Below are 20,106 nucleotides of genomic sequence, written 5' to 3' on the forward strand. Positions count from 1 at the left end.
AACCCGCCTGTTTAACTGCAGTTCTTGCCTTCCTGTTTCCTTTCTCGCTGCCTTTTGTGAGTTAATTGTTGTTTTTTTAACATATCCTCCATGCTGACACCAAGGACTTTTAGTTTCCTTCTTGGTGGTTTCTGGATCTGCAGGACCGACTTCCTTCTCCTCTGCAGAGGGGGAAAAGCGTTCTTCCCTAAAATGCAGTGCCTGTACCCGTGTTAACATTGGTCTTCCTCTCCGGCAAAGGCACCCGCGTGGTGCCAGCCATCGCCCCGGTGATGGACCCGAGCTGGCTTTGCTGCGGGATGGGGGGCAGCACTGGAAGAAGCAGCCCCAGCAGAGGGATGTGGCACCCTGGAGGGATGTAGCACCATGGAGGAATGCGGTACCTGCCTGGGGATATCCCCAGCAGGGCAGCAGGCAGCTGCCATCGAGTTCACCAGCCCCGCTGCACACACTGTGAGGGACTCCAACTCGGCAGCTTAGCATTGTTTAGCACCTCTTTATCTACAAACCGAGATCAAAACCGCACAAACATGCTCAAGTCTCCTCCAAGGCTTCTATTCTGGTTTCAGGATGATGCTATCTGGGTTCCTGTGTCGAGCCTCCAGATGCAGGCAGGGGGAGGGGAGAGGAAGGCGTCTGAAACACGGCTCCAGAGCAAACCTCCCGCTGGGAAATGCGGCTGCTTGACCCTCCCTGGGGCTAAATCCCACTTGCCTGGCAGGTGCCAAAGCAGAGCTCCTCCTGCACACCTCATGCCTGCGGCAGGGCCCCGATTTCCCCGAGATGGGCACCAAACTCGGTTCCTCCTGCCTGCACAGGATCGGTCCCGCCAGCTGCAGGTACAAACCTTGGGAGCTGAAGGGAGCAGGAGCGAGGCTGGATCCAGTCAGGCCCCCAAGGAATTTGAAAAAGACACATATATTCCTGACCCAGATTCAGGCACTCTCTGGAGAAAAGCAGATGCCAACCGCGCAACCAGCTCCGCTGAGCTGTAACAAAACCTCGCGCAGTGCCAAGCCCGGCAGAGGCTGGGGAACAGCACAGCCCTGACATGATGCTGGAGAACCAGCATTTACTGTGCAAGGGCGGGTGAAAGAAAGGATTTAGGGGAAATTATTAAACCAGGGTTGATCTTCTCTTCCCCTGCAGCTCGTATGCCAGTGTGGACCCAGACAACACCCACAATAAGAGTGTCAGCACCAGCGAGGACTGGAGGCAGCACCCAAACCAGGCACCCTGGTCCCCTGCACCCCAAATCCCACGGTTTTATCCCACGCCACAGGGAGGCCATCACATCCACCACACCAGGAGCACATCCCAGGCTGGGGATGTGTTCTGCAGAGGCTGGGTGGCAGCAGGGACAGCTGGTGACCTTCTCTGCACTGCCAGCGTGGCCAGAGCCAGCAGAGGCTGGAGGAGACATGGGAAAGGGAGGCTGGGCAGGAGCCCTGGGCGAGGTCACTGGCAAACCTGTGGCCCTTGGCCAAAAGTCAACCAGGGAACCATTGTCACCGCATGCCAAGGTGAGGACGTGGCCTCCAGGAGGAAGAGCCCACAGGACCAGGACAAGCAGGGACTTGCAGCCCCTCATGCCACATGGCTTCCCAGGGTGGCAGCTGGTCCTCTCTCCTGAAGGGAGATGCTGCAGGGAGGGACTAGCAGGGACAAGCTGCTGCAAGGCTCAGTGTTAAAATGGAGGGCTCAGACCACCCCTTGCTAAAGTGACCTTCAAAGCACCCTGGGAACAGCAACCAAAGGCTGATGCAGCTGCCAGAAAAGTCCTATGACCTTGAGCAGCGACCTTGGCAGTGGCATCCTCGCAGCGGGGGTCACTCATCACCCCGAGCCTGGTTCTGGTCTCCAAGGTGGTTCAGTGGCTTCCGTGGGTGTGCACAGCAGGCTGGGGCACCCCCATACGGGTACAGCATTCCCTTCCCTGGCTGGGACCAACTGCTTGCACAGGGCAGCCCTGTCATCTCCATGCCCATCTACCCTCCATCTGCATCCATCCTCGTCCCCGGCCACCTTTATCCCCTTCCACCCCCATCCACTCTCTATCCCCATCCACCCTCATCCCCACCCACCCTTGGCCCCCATCCATCCTCCATGCCCACCCCACCCCTTCATCCCAAACCACCCTACACCCCCAGGGAGGAGCAGCCGGACCCTCCAAAAACCACTCCCCTTCCCCCATGGTTATCCATAACCAGCTCCCGAGCTGGAGACCGGGGGTAATTTTCCCCTCTACACTAAGTAGGGTTTTCTAAATGATGGGAAGCGAGAGCCCATTATCCGGCTCCATCGCCCACCCCCACGGCTCCCTGCAGGGCATGAAATAACCACCTGCCAGCTCCCCAGAGCCCCGCGCCGTGGCAATGAGATCGCAGCTTCCCCTGTCACTATTGTCAGAGCAAAATTTAGATACCTGGTAATGAGGAGGTTTAATATGACAGATGAGAGGTTGACTCATTAAAAAAAAAGAGTGAGAAGGAGAGGGAGCTGAATTCGGGGTCGGATCCTGCGCTCATAAATCTGGAGGCCGTCACAGCCATCCCCGCACCGGTGGGGAGCAGGAGCAGCTCTCCACCCCAAACCAGCCCCATAGAGGGGACTTTGCTGGTGTTGAGGCCACATGGAGGAAAGGGAAGGGATGGAGAGAGTGGATGTCGCTACAGTTTTTGGGTCCACCCAGTTCTGCTGCTTCACAGAGCTGCCTCCCCCTCTGGGGTGGGGGGTTTGAGCCCAGGAAGAGCCTCAGTGCCCAATGGCAGCAATGTCTCACTTTGAGGGTTTTTCTCCGTCAATGAACAGCATGGCAAGATGCAAACCTGGGGAGTGGGTGCAGCCAAGGCTCCCCACACTCCCAACACCACCCCTATCCCAAGTGCCCTAGTGCAGCCCAGCAAGTATCCTGCTGCCAGCACCTTCACGGTGGTCACTGTCACCACTACGGTCACCAAGGACATCGATGGCTTGCGAGTCCCAAAACACAACAGGCGAAAGGGGGACAACCACTGCCTTCAGCTCACACACAGGGGGCAGGATCCCACCACTGTGACCCAGTGAGGCTCCCAGGGGCAGCTCAGCAGCATCAGGGCAAAACCCTCCCTGCAGGGAATTTAGGGGCTCTCCATGAAGGGGACAGGATTTCCCCCAGCAACAGAGGGGACAACTCTCTCCCGTGGTGGGTTTTACCCAGGGGAAATTCCATGAGACCTGACTGTTGCTCTGGGCCATCCATGAGAGCAATGGAAATGCACAGGCAGCCCCGTGGGACACAGCAGAAAGTGAAACTGTCCCAGAGGAAACACTGCTCTTCCCTCCCATGTCAATGGCACGGGGATTGGGGATGTGTCCTCTGCAGCCAGCCTGGAGCATCCTGCTGTCACCGTCCCTTTGCCCAAGAGCAGTGTGGTACAAATCATGGAATCCTAGAATTGTTTGGGTGCGAAGGGACCTTAAAGCTCATCTAGTTCCAAATTCCCTGCCACGGGCAGGAGCATCTTCCACTACACCAGGGTGCTCCAAGCCCCATCCAACTTGGCCTTGGACACTTCCAGGGATCCAGGGGCAGCCACAGCTTCTATGGGCAACCTGGGCCAGGGCCTCACCATCCTCACAGCCAAGAATTTCATCCCAATATCCCATCTATAACCCTGCCTTCTGGCAGTAGGAAGCCATTTCCCCTTTTTCTGTCACTCCAGGCCCTTGTCCAGGTCCTTGTTCAAAGTCCCTCTCCAGCTCTCTTGGAGCCCGTTTAGGCACTGGAAGGGGCTTTAAGGTCTCCTCGGAGCCTTCCCTTCTCCAGGTTGAACAGCCCCAGCTATCTCAGCCTGTCTTCATCTCCATCCCCAGCCCAGCCCCACTTTCAGGGACCCCAACCAGGAAGGGACACCCCAGAGCAGCTTTGCAGATCCTCCAGCACCCAAAGCCCAGTGCAGGCTCAGTCTGGGAGCCAGGGCTGTTAAGAGGACAGAGGCCCACAGTTGCCACCTCAGAGCTCAGCCCTCTAACACGATCCTCCCTCCCAGTGCGTGACCTCGGCAGCGCTGCTCCCAAAGACTCAGCCCTTTCCCAAGGGCCACCAAGATCTTTCAAACCGGCCTCCCAAAACCACTTCTTTGTTGGTTTTTCACCCTCAAGCACTGGTGAGTAACAGCTGCAATGACCAAAGTCACGAGGTTGCTGATTTTATTTGCATCTAGTGACTGCTGACTGCATCCATGCCCAAGGCAACTGTCGCTTCCGTCGGGTCCAAAGATATGGAGGCAGCAGAGAAGCAGATATTGCTCTCCATCAGGGTTTACATCTTGAGCTCCTGGGCAGGAAGCACCAGGTTCCTCGGGGGCTGCAGGATCCATGACTCATCTGGAGTGTGGAGGAGCTGGTGAAGAAGCCAGAAGCTTCCCATCACTGGGGAAGGAGACGGTGGTCACCAGCTCCACTTGACCACGAGAAGGATAAGATGCAAAAGAGCTTAATTTGTCAGTGATATGGCAATACTGATTACTGGGAGGGTGATGCTGCAGCAGAGCTCACCAGAGTCCCTTGGAGTGATAGATGGGAAAGATTGGGCCAACACCATCAGGAACAGGCAAGACCAGGCTTCTGCCTGCATCCCAATGCTCAGATTCAACTATCACAGCTCCGACCTGTCCCTGGAACTTCCAGCCTGGAAACAAACCCACAAAAATTGTCATCCTGGCTATCTGCTTTTCTCAGAGGTGGACATGCCGATCCACCTTTACACATTCCCAAAACCCCACTTCGGTCTGTAGCCACAGTATCACACTCAGAGTGCACTGCCATCCAACACCTGGGAGCTCACCACCAGACAGTGCTATTTCAGTGAATAAAGGAAACAAAGGCCCAAACCCAGCGCTAGGTTATCTGGGTTCAAGGCCCTGGGCATGAGAAGCTGTCGCTTGGCTCCAAGATCTACAGCCCAAGTGTGAGAGGAGGAGCCACTGATGCCCAGGGACTGCGGTCCGGCTGCCACCAAACCCAAACTGAACTCACTCTAAGCAAACAGAAGGAACCAGGACAAGATGCTCCATGGCAAAAACGGGTCTAACTTCCTCTTCCCCTGCACTGCTTTGAAAACACAGTGACTCCTGGCACACAAATAACATCAGCCACCACCAGTGCTCCTCATCCAGAGCCCAGGCACTGGAGCAACCTGGGGTGCTCAGAGCTGCTGCAGCCAAAGCCAGGGTGGGGAGGAGGGCACAAACCAGATCAGGGTCCCTTGTCCCCAGCACGACCCTTGGCTGCTGGGACCAGGGGATGCCCACTGTGCCCAAAGGCTTTGCTGTCAGCCAGGACAGGATCCAGCCCCGCTCCTCAGCTCAGACACAGCTTGCACCCACATGTATCCTGAGCTGAATGCCAGCAAGCCGGAGGGGTGAGGATCCGGCTCCGGCTCATCAGGCAGCCGAAATCCTTCAGGACAGCTGGCTCTCAGCTGTTGCTACTCACTCACAGGATGCACATTCTAGGCCCAGGTGCACAAATCCTGTCCTTCTGCTCCCTGGCAGCAGCCAGGCCACCACAGTGAGGCCACGAGGTCTGCCAGCCCCGTGGCCAACAGTGGCAGCCGCAGACAGACCCACTGGGTGATGGTTCCCACTAGAGAGAGACGGATTCATCCAGAGCTCATCCCAGCACACAACCTCCAGGAACAGTGGGGAAAAGTATTCTGTTTTTAAAAGGGAATTTTTTAACCCCAAAGACTGTGTTTCAGCAAGGAAGATTTAGGTGGGGGGAAGGTCCCCGACAAGCTGAGCCCTTCTCCGCAGCTGCACCAAAAGCCATGTGCCAGAAGAGTGCTGATTTTGACCAGCCTTGTGCTTTGGGGGTGTGGACCCTGCCCATGTGCCCCTCAAGGACATCCCAGCAAACCATGGGGGAAATGGCCAGGAGAGCAATGGGGATGCCCAGCCACTGCCGAAAATGTCAAGATTTGGCACTTTCCAGAAGCACCCAGGTCTGGCACACTCCACAGTCCCACATTGGAGCACCACTCCAATGCACGGCTATGGCTCAGGCCAACAGCTTGGTCATGGGTTCCAGCTGGATTATGAGGGATGGCAGCAAAGCCACTGGGATGCTCCTGCAGCACAGAGGAGATGTATCCCAAGGCCAGAGCCATCATGAGTGCAGGAGTGTCACAGATAAACATCAGCCACAATCCCTCTTGGAAAAGGGTAAATACTGGGAAAAAAACTCAAATAAGGCAGCTTCTTACGCATACATGCAAAGGGGGGGGAAGAGGAAAAGTGAGGCACAAGTTTGCAGGTAGAAATAAAAATACTTCAGTCAAAAGTTTTGCTGAAGGGTGGGGATGTAAAACTGTGTCAATAAATAATTGCCCTGATGGGTTGTTTGCCCAAAAGAGGAGGAGGAGAAGGAGGAGGAGGAGGAGGAGGAGGAGGAGGAAAGGGCTCTGCAGCCCAGGGCAGTATTGGGGCAGCCGCTCGGTTCCAAACCCCTGTAGTAGGTTCCAGGACCCTGTAGTAGCTCCTGCAACAACAGGGACCATCCTGTGACAAGTTCCCCCAAGTCAAGCAGTGATGGGTAAAGAGTTGTGTTTAGCCCAAAGTGCAGTTTAGCCTCCAGTCCTGGTTGTGTTCAAGCCATCCATGAGCATCAGAGCCAGGGCAGTGCACACCTGGGAAGGGAAACACTTTTCCCTCCCTCTTGGGAGGGAAACACTAAAAGCACTTCTGAAGAATGCTGACCCCCTTCCTACAGGCTCCACATCTCCATTTTCACAGGCGTGGATAAGCAATTTATCAGTATTATTAACTCTCACCCCAAAGCAGCAACAGCACAAAAACCTCTGAAAAAAAATTGAATAGAGAAAACTTTTTCTAGGATGAGCCAAGCCCAGCACTGGTCCCAGCCCTATCACATCCACCCCCACCACCTCCACCTGGGCCAGGCTGGGCTCTAGAGCAAACTAAGCATTTAAGAAATAGTCAAGGGAGGAGAAGGAACTGGAGAGAGAGCCCCAGTGTGACATTCCTGCCGCCCCTGATGCCCGGTGCGTGGTACCCGGCTCACCTCCGCTGTGGCCGGTGTGAGCTCCCGCCGCACCGGGCATCCAGCCCCGGCCAAGAGGATCCGGCACTGAGCAGGAGGGTATTAAAAACCCCCGGTACCAACCTCAGAGGAACCACAATAAATAATCTCCGAGTTAACACGGCAGCTGCTCCCCACTCGCCTTCCTGTTTGCTTTCGCAGATCCGGGCTGGGACGTCCACTTCCAACTGCCAGCCCTGTCCCGGCGCAGCAGAGCTCCGGCCGCAGCACCCTCCACCCGCACAGTGTCACCCCTGGAACCGTCCCTGCCACAGGGGACCCGTGAGCGCGAGCTTCCCAAAGGGATTCATCCCCCGGGACAGGCACCGATCCTGCATCTGAGCCCACGCCTGCTGCCTTTTCCTTCCTTGTCTATGTTTGTTTTGATTTTAAGAGGAGGAAATCCCGGCTCACCCACTCCCCGTCGGTGAACCTTGTCTCCCCTCCTCCGTGCCTCAGTTTCCCCCCTCTCTCCAGCAGGGGAACCCCCCATCACCCAGACCCCCCCTCTCCTTCCCTGCCCACGCAGCCCTCGATAACAAGCAACGGGTCCTGATTTACGGGCACTTCAGTGCTTTACCACGAACACAAAGGAGAGGGGAAAACAACAAGAGGCAAACTCACATCGAGGATCTGTGTCAGAAGCAACAGGGGGGTCCGGGGCAACCCCCCCTGGCAGAGCTGCGGCGACCGTGGAGGCTGACAATAGATAAGGGTCTAAATTCGGCGCTGGGCTCTGCCCCAGGCTCTGTAAGGCGATCGGGGTGGGGGTGCGCCGGGCTGTTTATTTGGCTCCGAACTCCGCACCGACACTGCAGCGTCACCCGTGTTTAAAAAAGGAAGGAACGAAACGAAGGGGGGGGGAAATAAAGAAATAAAAAAGGAGAAAAGTGCACGCACACGTTCAACAATAACAACAAAATAAAAAAAAAAGAGAAAAGGAGCCGGGGGCGGGGGGGTGGGGGGAATAAAAGGAAACCCAGTTGGGCTGGCGAGGTTTAAAGCGACGCCTGCTTTAAAAAAAGAAGTTGCTAATTTTAACTCTCCAGTGGAAAGAGTGAGAGGTACTTACAGGAGACAGGGTGGCTGCGTCCTTCTCCACGGCTGCTGCGCGCTGGCGGCCGGGAGGAAGCACACGGGATGGAGCCGCCGTGCCCGAGCCACCGTCACCGCTGCCGAGGCCACTGGCCGGCCCCCGAGTCCCCTCCAGACCCTGCCGGGGGGGCACCGGGGCGCTCGGCGGCGGCTGAAGGGCAGAGGCAGATGCGGAGGCAGGAGGGGGTGGTGAAGCGTGTGGGGGGAAGGGAGCGGCCAGAGCTTGCCAAAAACAGCGCCCTGGTCTCGCTTCCTCCACCACCCCAAACCCGGGGACGCGGGGACGGTCGCCGTAGGACCCCCGGGGAGGATGAGCCAGCTGCTGGGTTAGATGACATTTCTGCGCAGACATTTCTGACCAAGTTGGCTTTTCCCCAAGGGAAAAGGGCTTTGAAGACATTTTTTTTTCCCCTGCCAGTGGCAAAATAGCGGATGAGCTCAGAACCCAAAGCGCAGGGCAGAGCCGTGACCAGGAAAGGCCACCTGGCTCCGCAGGGACTGGAAAGGTGACCTCCAGCAGCTCGGCCACATTTCAGCTGCCACAAGGGCAGCGGGAACCCACTGCTTTACCAAATCCAGGATCCCATGTCCCAAAGGGGCAAGAAGTGGAGGTTTAGGTTTTGGTGTGCCCACCAGCTGGCTTTTATGAACTCTCCCTGGAGAGAGAAGGAAGATCCCACCAGATGCAAAGAGCCAGGTGCCAGGCGAGGTGGTACACTTGCACCTCGAGCATGGCTGGAGCCTGGAAGCTGCCAACTCCAGTCTCCACCACCATTAAACCTTCAAGAGAACACAGGCAAGGCCTCAGACAGTGGAGGAGCAGATCTGGTGACCCAAGGGCTCTTCCCAAGCAGCTGGAAATCAGCCTCAGGCTGCAAAATCTCATCAGGAGAGAAGCAAGGCTGGTACAGACCCCGGGGTGTGTGCATGCGGGGACGGACACATGATTTACTGAGCATGGCTGCAGTGAGACGATGCGACTGTCTTCAGGACATAAAAGAGTCGATTCAATTAAGGTCACAGGCCCTAGAAGAGTTTTCTGCTGCAGAACAAGGTTTTCCTGGTGTGCCTCAAACAGGACTGGCCTCAGAAAGACAAAATGCCTATTGATCATGGGCAGCGATGCTGCACGTCCAGGACGCAAGGACGTGGCTTCGTTGGGATTAAATCGCCCGGTGCAGGCCGTGTCACGCTTCCCAGGCTGGGTCGATATTGCTCCTCTAATTGCTTGGCTCCTGTTGCTCACAGAGAGAAGGGGATGAGTCTCAAAGCAGTCCCTGGAGGTGCTTTTCTAAATCCTCCTCCCTAAGTGCACCACTTGCTGCACTGCTCCTCGGAGCAAGCAGTTCTGCAGTGGCAGAAATCACTAAACTGCTCCTCCCCACCTCAAAACTCTGTGCCGGCGCCAGTGGCAGCGAGGGGCTTCGTGGGAGGACACTGCCGACCCGAAAAACAAGAATTTGTGTGAGCCTAAAAAATAAGGAGCCATTGTCACTGGTCAGGATGGAGCCGGCGGAGCTGAGCATCCTGTCTCCAGCAGCAAACCGTGATGTGGGGGAGAACGCAGTTACAGAGTGATCCTGCCAGTGCCCACCAGCATCCGGGCTGGGGGACAGGACATGCACAGAGCACCAGGACCACAGTACTTGGGACCCAAGGAGGGTCCTGCCCTCAAACACACCCCACAGCAGACAGACCCATCACTACAGTGCTCCATGTAGTGATTCACTGCGCTAAAACACATTCGCAGAGCGAGTGGACCAGAGACGGTCCCGTACCACCCCCTGGAACACTCCCACAACACCGTGCTCGGCCGAGCTGCAGCAGGACAGCCAAGCCCAGCCCTCCAGCCCTGCTCTCCTCCAGCACACCACGGCCCATCCCTGGCACACACTGAGCACCACTGAGATACAGTGAGGCCTGTCTGCTGCACTCACCCCAATCCAGGCTGGGGAGCTGCTCTTGGTTTCTATCAGCAGATGAAGCCCTTGGTGCTGACCTTGCGGAGGAAGCAGCGATGCTGTCCCCATCTCCCAGCATCAGGCCTCTACATAAATTACCTGCCCCTTCTCCGGCACTAAAAAGCCATCACAACCCCACAAAACTGCTCACTAAGCAGCGGCAACAGAGCTCCCTCCGTTCAGGAGCTGGGGGCAGATTATTTTTAAAAATCTTTCCTTTTTATTGATTTTACTCTCAGGTACAGAAGATGCATTACATGAAACTGTAGAGCCCTCATAAACTGGGCCCACGGTGGTGTCTGTACCACAACCTCACTGCAGACACAGGAGATGCAAACATTTACTGTAAGAGCAATAAACAGGCCAAGAAGGTTGAGAAGGGAAAAAACCTGGACATGATGCCCTCTCCCAGGGGCACCTTATTTCAGAGGAATGCAAGGGACAAAATAACAGCAGGTTTAGCCACATGTCTCGTCCACACAGGGAGAAACCAGGCCAGGAAAACCCTCCTTTGCACGGATACAAAGTGATGCATTGCAAAAAACCCAGAGAGTCCCAGATCACTGCTGGGGCCATGGCTGGGACTCAGCAGAGCTGTGCCAGGCAGGGAAGCAAAGGGGAGCATGGGCACTGGAGAACAGCAGTGACACCCACTGTTGGGTGCCACCTTCCTGCCCTGCTCTGGGGGCTCTGCTGCCCCATCCCACTCACTGGGACCCCCGTGTGCGGCAGCACGTGAGGGGTGCACAGCCAGGCAGGATGTTCCCTGTGCCCTTGCAGCACCAGGACCTGCTGTTCCTCCTGCCACCAGAGCAGGGCTGCAGGGTCTGGTCAGCACCACTGTGGGATTCTGAGCCCCTGAGCTGCACCCAGCTGGGGTGACCTCTGTGGGGACCCCCTGCTTGCCCCCAGCCTGCAGAAACACAGTCCCTGGCAAGCAAAGCCAAGGGGGAAGGCAGGAGCCCAGAGGCTGGAATTTCCACTGTACCTGCTACGCAGACTCCTGCATCTTCTACTCCTGCCAAGGATGAGCTGCAGCCACCACTCCTCAATCCAACTGCAAAGACAAAGCGAGCAGCCATCAGTCTGAGGGAATGGAGGCAAGGACAGGGCTCCCCACACACCCCATCTGTCTGGCATGGTGGCCACAGGGGACAGTGAGGGGCTCCCAGTGTCCCCTGCTGAAGTCCTGGCGGCAGGTCCCCTCCTTCGCTGCCCTGAAGCTGAGCATCACTGCTAAGGCCACGCAGGTGGGGTGGGACCTGGCTGGGAGCCTGCAGGGAACCAGGAGCCCTGAGGCTATGCATAGAGAGCATCCCAGTGTCCGAGGTGGGGACAGGATACAGGAACTTGTGGGACCGTGAAAGGAAAGGGGGAAAAGGAGTGAGGGAGACATGTATAAAGAGACCAGGGGGAAAGTAGCTAAAAAGAGTTCAGGAATGAAACAAATGGTAAACTGAAAGTTATCATTAATGAGGGACACAGTTCAGGCTGGCAGCGTGGCCAGCAGCAAGTCACTCAAGGTTTTAGGTGAACCGGCGATTTCTGGGAAGACCCTCACACACATCCCACAGGGAAAAGCACCAACCTGCGTGCTCAGATACCCTCCTGGAGAGCGAGCACAGCCCACACGAGGAGAAACTGCCATGGCCCAGGAGGAAATGTGGCTGCTGAACTCATCCCACTCGCCACTGGGAGACAGGAGGTGACCCACAGGGCAAAGCCCAGCAGCTTCAGCCAGTCTCATCATTTCATCTACCAGTGGCCGTCACCATCCTACGTGGGACAGCCCCTGCCCTGTGCAGAGCCCATCCCCAGGGCACACTCCTGCAAGAGGAGCGTTGCTGAACAAAAGGGAAACCGAGGCATGGAGGCCAACACCCGCTCTCCAAACACACCATCAGCTCCCGAGCTGCAGCCTCACCCCCAGTGCCTGCAACAGAGCGAGGAATTGTGCTCGGCTTTCCGGCGTCCTCATCCTCCGCTCCAACCACAAAACCAGCCTTCCTCCCCCGGCTGCCTCCCCTCCCACGGCCAGCTCATTTCCTGGCATTACAAAATTCAGCCTGAACAAAGCCCGAGTGAGGAGCGTGTGGCTCCAGTCGGAGCTGCACCTACCCCTCGCTCCCAAGGAGCCGAGCAGAGGGGACACCCCAAAACAGCCGAGGTGCAAGCAGCTTTCCAGCCTCCAACGTCATGCCACATCATCTGGGGTCCTCCAGATGGACTACTCACAAGGTTTCTCTCATCAGGACAAACAGATGAGTCTGACTGTCACCTCCACAATGGGGGAGTAGTGGGTACAATGATGTGGGGCTCCTGCCCCATTTGCACCTGTCAATGCCCAGACCAACCTGTTGAGCTGCCCAGAACCACCTCTTTATTTCCCTCAATAAAACAGAGCATTCTACAGAATGACCGACCACGTGGGGACAAGGGGACCCACAGAAGAAGCTCCACCTTGCGAATGCCACACTCCCAGCCAGGATGAGGGAAGCTGGTGTTTATTGCAAAGGGACTCTCGACAGGCTTCTGAGCTCCCCCTCGGTGTCCAACCAGCTCTTGTTGGTCTCAGCAGTGCCTTGCAGGGCTGGTGGCAGAGCCACACGGGGACCAGGGACCACGGGCTAGGCTGGGTGGAGGATGTGGCTGAGGTTTGCCCCAGGCTGGCTCTGCTCTGCGCAGCTGAACCCCCCCTGCCTCGGGGGGCTCGAGGCCAGCTCTGCCAGCCCCCTGGGATGCAATGGGGGACACCTGGCCAAGCAAGACCTCATATATCTGTACACAGAGTTGTTCCCCTCCGTGGGGGACACTGATAGACAAGCCATGAGCGTGTGTTTCCGTGGGCTCCAGGATCCCCAGAGTGCCACGGGACAGCTGGTACAGCCACACGGTCACTGCTCACACAGACCCTCATACTGACAGAACTGCCCATGGTTGGTTGTTGGCAGCAGCCACATCCTCAGCTCCCAGAGCCCACCAGGCTGTCAGGACAACAACTGTCAGACAACACCCAATTCCATGCAGCCTTTGGCCGTGTCACAGTCCCCAGATCATGACAACTAATGGCAGTGCCTCTGCCGACCACTGGGGCAAGGCGAGAAACTCCAGAGGGACCAGGATCAGTCTCAGGGTGTTTAGCCCACAGTGCAGGGTCACACCCCAGTGTCACCCAAGAAAGGGATGAACAGCATGCATGGGGTGACAGTCTGGAGCCCTCAGTGCACACAGACACCAGCTCAAAGCCTCGACCCTCTCCAGCCCCACAGCTCCAGGGCTGCTTCACACCCCGGCCAAGCTGCAGAAGCCACTGCTCTTTGGACCCAGTGGTACATCCAGCACCAGTAAACCCCATTTTTGCAGCATTTTTTGCTGCAAAGGATCAAAGCCCCCACTTGCCAGCACTGCCATCTCCCCATGTCTGTCCATGCACATCCTGTGCCCCGGTGGATGACCATCCCGGCACTACTCCCAGAAACTCTGGATTCTGGAGTATTTTGAAAGGTCACCGTCTCACCCGCTGCAGCTCTGTGAGACCAGCTCCCAGGGAGGGGCTGGGGCTGGGCCGGGCTGGGCCACCAGCAGCCCCCATGGCCCCCACACAGCCCACAGCTCTCACCCCTGTCACACATCTGCCTTTGAAGCCTTCTTGTTATAAACAAAGAAATGCTGCCCAGGAAAGGGGAAAAGTATCATGTTTTCAAAATGTTCTGTTATTTCATAAGCTGAGGGGGAAAAATCACGTAAGGAAGGGATGGAGGCGGCAAAGCAAGTGAATTCCCCTTTCTGAGTGAAAAGAGGAGGGGAGGAAAAAGGGGAAAGAGGAGACAATCTTTATGTCCAGCTTTGGGGCAGAAATGCTGAGCAGGCGATAACATTGTTCCTGTTTGAAAACCAAAGCTTCGGTTTCGCCAAGCAACAAACCAAAACTCCTCAGGGCAGGGGGAACCTCCTGGGACTCCTGTTTTTAACTGATGCAGTAGGGCTGGCACAACCTGCCATGCAAAGGCAGTGGATGCTGGGAGCTGCTCCAGCCTGCCCAGAAGGATCCCAGAGGATGTGCAGGGATGGCTTCCGGAGACTTCCCTGGATATCTGCTCAGCTGATGCTCAGCAGTCCCCATGCCACAGCCAGTCTTCACTAATACCCCTAAACACAGGCATATTCCCATATATATAATGCCACCAAAATATATGCATATTGCCTTATATGCAACCCTCCCAAAATATACATACTCCCATATATATAACCCCCCAAATATATGTATTCCCACTTGTATATATAACCCTCCAAATATATACATTCCCACATATATAAGCCCCTCTCAAATATACATATTCTCCTATATATAACCCCCCCAAATATATATTTATTCTCATATATATAAACCCCCAATATATACAAGTCCTGTGTACATCATATATACATGTAATACCCCCAAATAAACAATCCATGGCCACTGCCATGGCAGGAAAGCCAAGGGGAGATGGATGGGCAGAAAAACCAGACCCAGAGCCAAAGGGGCCAAGAGGGAGGCGCAGATTGTGGAAGGGAAGAGCAGCGACCGCAATCTCCCCTTCCTCTTTTTTCATGTTTCCTTTAGCAATGGGGTCAGGGCTGCAAACATTTGGATGCCAAACCTGAACTTCCCCACCCTGGGCTCCCAATTCAGCTCGCCGCTCCTCTGCCAGGAGTCCATGGACGCCCACCCCAAATCAGGGAGATCCCAGATCCCAGTTCCCAGGCTGTGCCGGGTTGGTTTTGGGAGGATCCCAGCAACAGCAAGGAGCAGACAAAATAAAAAATAAAAAAAAAGAACTTTCTCCATGTTTCTCCAATTTTCTCCATTTCTCCAGCCCATGAAACTAAAGCATCTCAGCCATGGTCTGGCCTTTGGTTTGCACCAGCCACTGGGAATATCCCCAGGGCTTAATTAGACCTGATGAGTCTTTTACAGTTGGGTTTCCTCTGGCTTGACATCAAGAGGTGGGAAGGGACAAACTGGGAGAGATCCCACTCTGGGCAGGACAGGCTGGTGGTTAAATGCAGCGAGGAACCGCGGCTCCATCACAGCAGCACAGCACAGGAGGCTGTGGAAAGGGGGACAGGAGGGCAGCATGTCAAGTCAGGAGGGAGAAACCCACTTCCAATGGCACGGGATGCTCGGCTGCCTGGCATGACAGCACAGGGGTGAGCAACGGCCCAAGCCAGCTGTGCTGAGGGCACATTCACACCACCCAGAATGCAACCACCACCACTGGAGCTCCTCCAAGCCTGCACAGGGATGAGGTGAAGGTGTCCCCAGCTCGAGGCAGGGTGAGAATCGTGGAGGGGCATTTCCCTGCTCCTCCAGGTAACCTTGCAGAGGCTTTGCCCCACAGAGTCCCAGCACGGGCTCCCTGCCCAAATCGAGTCCCCGGATTTGGGCAGGGGAGCTGGGCGACCGCTCTGTCCCCGCTGAGCTGCGCTCCAGGGAAGGTCACAGGGGCCGAGCGTGGCACAGCTGTCGCTGCAGGTGTTGCGACAGCGGCTGCTGGCCCTGCCAGGACCTGGGGGACACGAGGGGGTGTCGGCGGGGGGGTGGCGACCATGTGCAACCGTTGGAGCCACCGAGTTTCGCTCTCGCTGGCTGAGTTCCCCTTGGGCAGCGGAGATGCAGAACTGAAACCTCCAGCTGTACTGGACGCGGGGGCGGCAGGAGGTGCAGGAGGGCTGGGGACTGGCACGGCTTTCGGAGCACGGCCACACGCCGTCACACTGGTGACCAAGGGGTGCTGGAGGGACCAGGGGAAGCAGAAGATGACAGACAGACAGGAGTCTCCTCTGCCTCACAGCACCCACCCTGCTTCTGCCCTCTCTGCACAGCTGGGCCACCCATCTCCTTGCACTCGGCACATCTGACGGGAGCAGAAGCACCCCGGGGCATGTGGGTGCTCACACCTGGGTTGGCACATCTCCACTCCACAAGCCTGGCAGGACGCCCCAGCACATTGGGCAGGAGCTGGTCAGCAGGACCACAGCTGCCCACACGGGGTGGTCTCACCGCCAGCAGCACCACCTGAGCCTTCCAGCACAGGGAAACTGAGGCACGGAGAGGGGAAGGTAACAGCAGAGCTTGACACACAAGCATCCCCCAGCCCAACCCCCAGTTACCTCCCCCTGAGCAATCCCCTTGACTCCCTCCTTGTCTCATCCTGCTCACCCACCAGGACCAGGAAGACCCCAAAACCAACTCCAAAACAGCCAAGGACATCACCAGGACTCCCATGAGAGCACAGGGATGCCAAGATGTAGGTGTCCCATATGCCAAGCACCCAGTGCTTGCCCTTGCCCTGGTGACAGTGACAATGCTTCAGACCACATTGCCACCTGCTGGCACCAGCCCCGGGGCCCAAGGGCACCAGCACCTTCCCCGAGGGAGGCAGCAACTCTGTGCTGGGCACCGGGTCCAGGTTCAGGTCCAGGTCTGCGTCCAACTGGCTGCTGCCACATTTGATCAGAGCAGCCACCACTCACTTTCCTGAACTAATTTTATCCAATTATCTAATTTAACTTCATGGCAGCCTGGATGGTGCATGTGCAAAACCTTCCCGGGGGTGCCAAGAGGGGCTGCAGGTGCCTCTACCGTGCTCAAAGCCCTCCGTACTTGCCAGGGCACCATGTGAAAGGCCCCGGTGCTGTTCCAGGGATGCAGGAGATTTCACAGCAGCACTGACAGCCACTCCGGATTTCTAATTCCAGCTCCTGTTGGCATTTCCAGGCAGAGGTAAAGCAGAGACAGCACCATCAGATGTTTTGCCCCCCAGACTCCTCCAAGCCTTCCTGACTCCCCACTAACCCCTCCTGTCCTCTGCTGCTTCTCCCAAAGAGGCCACGGATCCGATTCTCACTCATCTGTCAGGCCAAGCTCTCCCTTCTGTCGCATGGGGGGACGGATCCTCTGTCACTGCTCTGCAGCCGCTTTACATCAGTGTAAACCCCACGCAAGGCACGGGGGGGATGCAAATCCCACCTGCACAAACACACAGGTAAAACAGCAACTCATCACTGATGCTCCACAACTGGACCAACACAACTGCCCACGGATGGCACGAGTGGAGCCGGAGGAAAATCAACGCTGAGTTTGGTTCTTCAACACACACATAGAGAGCCTCCACTGCCCCCGGAGGGAGGCAGGTCCAAGGGGGTCCTGGCAGGAGCAAGGACCAGGCAGAAGATGCTGGAAGGAACCCCATCCATGACCCCGTCCCGGTGCGCCAGGCACACATCGGCACCAGCCTGGCCACCACCGTGGCCTCACGTCAGGCAGGGCTCATGTGTTTGCAGCGCTGACGTGGATCCATGTGAACGGCTCATGGAAGGCAACAGGAGTTGCTGTGTGTGTGCCCAGCACGGGTGAAGTACACGGGGTCACGGCAAACGGGTGCCAGCTCCCCTCACCGCCTCTTCGGGAAATACCCCCCGTGGGCAGGTACCCAAGGACCCCAAGGGAGTTCACCCAGGTGGATGGAGCACTTGTCCCCTCCCAGAACATGGGAACCCGACCGCTCTGGGTGTCCCTGCACCCGCCGGCATCGAGACCAGCTCAGCCCCAGCCCCGGCTCTGGCTCAGTGAGGCAGGTCCAAACTCCAGGGCCACTGGATGAGGTGTGGCGCTGGAGCCGGGCAGGAGGGAGGATGGGAGACAACCGTCATCGTTAAGAGCAAAGCCCTGACCCCTCATGGCCCTGCTCTGCTGTCACCTGAGTCAGCAGCCACCAGCCCCGGGACATTCTTCATTGCCACAGAAACCCCGGGCAGCTCGGGCTGCCACCGGCCACTGGGCCCGGCCTCTCCCCATGGAAACCAAACAAACACCATCACCACGTCCAAAACCTCCAGCCCATCCATCTCCCTGCTCTGACAGATGGTGGCAGGTCCTAAGTCACCTCTCGGCTGCAATTGGGTGATGTGCTGGGGTGGCACAGAGCTTTCCCAGGGCGGACTAACCCTGTGCCAACACCATTGCAAAGGCAGAGGGAGGAGGTGGGCACGCACTAGGAAGGGGGATAAGGCAAATCTCCCCCTGCCCCTCACTGCTGTCCCCCACCCTGGAAATGGGGACAGATCCCAACCCAGCTCTGTGGCCCTTGTTGGAAGCTGAGAGCTTTTTTTAAACCTGCTTGTAAGGCGACTCACAAACAAGAAAGAAAAGGGAGCTCCTTGTGCGGAGGGGATGTGGCTCCGTGGTCAAACGCCGGCGCCTGGGAGACTCACACTTAATTCTGGGTTGTGCTACAGCCCTTCTGGTGTGCCCTGAGCAGACTCAGCCGCAGTCAGGGCTGCTGCCACCTTCCAGGCCGCAGCACCCTTCAACAACACCTCCTGGCCTCGCTCCAGCACCCAGCCCACCAGTGCCAGCCATGGACCTCAGCACCCACCAGATACAACCCCTGAGAGGGGCTGGAAAACCACCTGGCACAGGTGACCTGAGCTAGAGCCGGGGCTGCTCAGCCCTGGGAAGCATAAAGGGGGTTCATTCCCGAGCCGATGTGCACACCCTGACCCCTCGTGCAAACTCTTTGAGTCCAGCAGCTGAGCACGGCTCCTCACCAGCTGCAAAGCGGGGGTTGCATCCAGAAAAGTGGGAGTCACATCCTGATGGAGTGAGACTCTGCCACCCAGCCGCCTCCAAAAACCCAGCAGGGGAAAACTCCAAGCCAGAGACTAAAAATCATCCTTGGGGTTACCCAAATCTCCTGGTTCAAGCCCCAGACCCCCTCATATCCTCAGTGAATCTCTGTGGAGTGGGCACCTACTCCTCAAACTTCAGATCCACTATTTTTTTATTAAAAAAGAAAGAAAAGAAAAAAAATATTAAAATATTTCTCCCCAGTGAGGTGCAGAGAAACACTTGCACATTCGGTGCCATCGTCAGCAACTCCTACACTGCCCCCCACGTACGCCACTGCGAGGGGGGAGCAGAAGAGGGTGTATAGGCACCTACAGTGACAAAAGAAGATTTCTGTGTAATTTGGTTAATCAGTCAACTGAACAGCACGAATCCATAGGAAACTGCCCTGTGCTCCCCAAACGACTCAGTCGCCTGTGGGGCAACGAAGCATCCGTGGCTGGTACAAGCATCACCTGCCTCTAATGGATCAACACCAATGACCCTTGCAAAAATCCCAAATCCCAAATGCAATCCCCAGTTTGAACACGCTGACACCAGCAAATGCAAAAAAAAAAAAAAAAAAAGAGTTTATCAAGTCTTGCAATCCCCAGAAAAACTCTTGGTGCTGCCAAAGGGGACCCTGCAGTGGCCTCACAGACCTCAGCATCCTTAGTGCTTCTTCCCCTCGGAACCCCTTAGTCCTGTCAGCTAAAGCAAAAATCAGAGTGCTTGGATGTGAAAGGGATGTAAAAGCTCCTCGCTGGCCCAGGAGCCAATTACAACAAACGGAAAGTGTTTTGCTTTTTAATCTCGTGATTTTTTAGCTAATCTCTCCTTTGGAAAGGGACGATCAGCTCAGCAGTGAGATGCTGCTGGGGAGATACAGCACGTGCAGAGTCCCAGCTGGGATGGCAACTCGAGCCCTCACTCTCCATTCTGTCCTTTTTGGGTGGATTTATCCTGGCTTTTTCTCAGAATGACAGTAGAGAGGCAGAGAAACAATAGCAGAGCTTTGGGAAACTTCCGAACAGGGGATTTTGCTGTGTTTTTGTCTACATTTCCTGAAAAGGGGAGTTCTCTCTTTTCAAAATATTCTTTTCACTTTGAGTTTTTCACTGGTTTGCACAGGAGGGCTCATAGGCAGGAAAACCCTCCCCAGCCCCTGTAGACCTCTCTGCTCCCGTGGGCTTTGCCCCTTCTTGGGAAAAAAGCTGAGTCCTATTCGTCATCTGCCCAGAGGTCATGGAATCGCAGAATTATAGAATCATTTCAGTTGGAAGAGACCTTTAAGGTCATCAAGATGATGCTTTTCCT

At 56.3% G+C, this 20,106-nt stretch overlaps 1 protein-coding gene across 14 annotated transcripts in view; it reads right to left on the minus strand.

Annotated features, from left to right (window-relative positions):
* Positions 1 to 20,106, minus strand: part of MEF2D (myocyte enhancer factor 2D) — a 101,137-nt gene that overhangs the window by 46,637 nt on the left and 34,394 nt on the right. For 9 of the 14 annotated variants that reach the window (XM_064638315.1, XM_064638314.1, XM_064638323.1 and 6 more), the window contains one exon: positions 11,128 to 11,196. The exons of 3 other annotated variants lie outside the window; for them this stretch is intronic. The gene's annotated coding sequence lies outside the window, so the exon portion shown is untranslated. Of the gene's footprint in view, positions 1 to 7,707; positions 7,827 to 8,155; positions 8,180 to 11,127; positions 11,197 to 20,106 lie in introns of those variants that run through there. 2 more of the 14 variants (XM_064638317.1, XM_064638318.1) reach the window with 2 other exon arrangements.

Source organism: Pseudopipra pipra, chromosome 29 (assembly GCF_036250125.1).
Source record: "Pseudopipra pipra isolate bDixPip1 chromosome 29, bDixPip1.hap1, whole genome shotgun sequence".
NCBI lineage: Eukaryota > Metazoa > Chordata > Aves > Passeriformes > Pipridae > Pseudopipra > Pseudopipra pipra.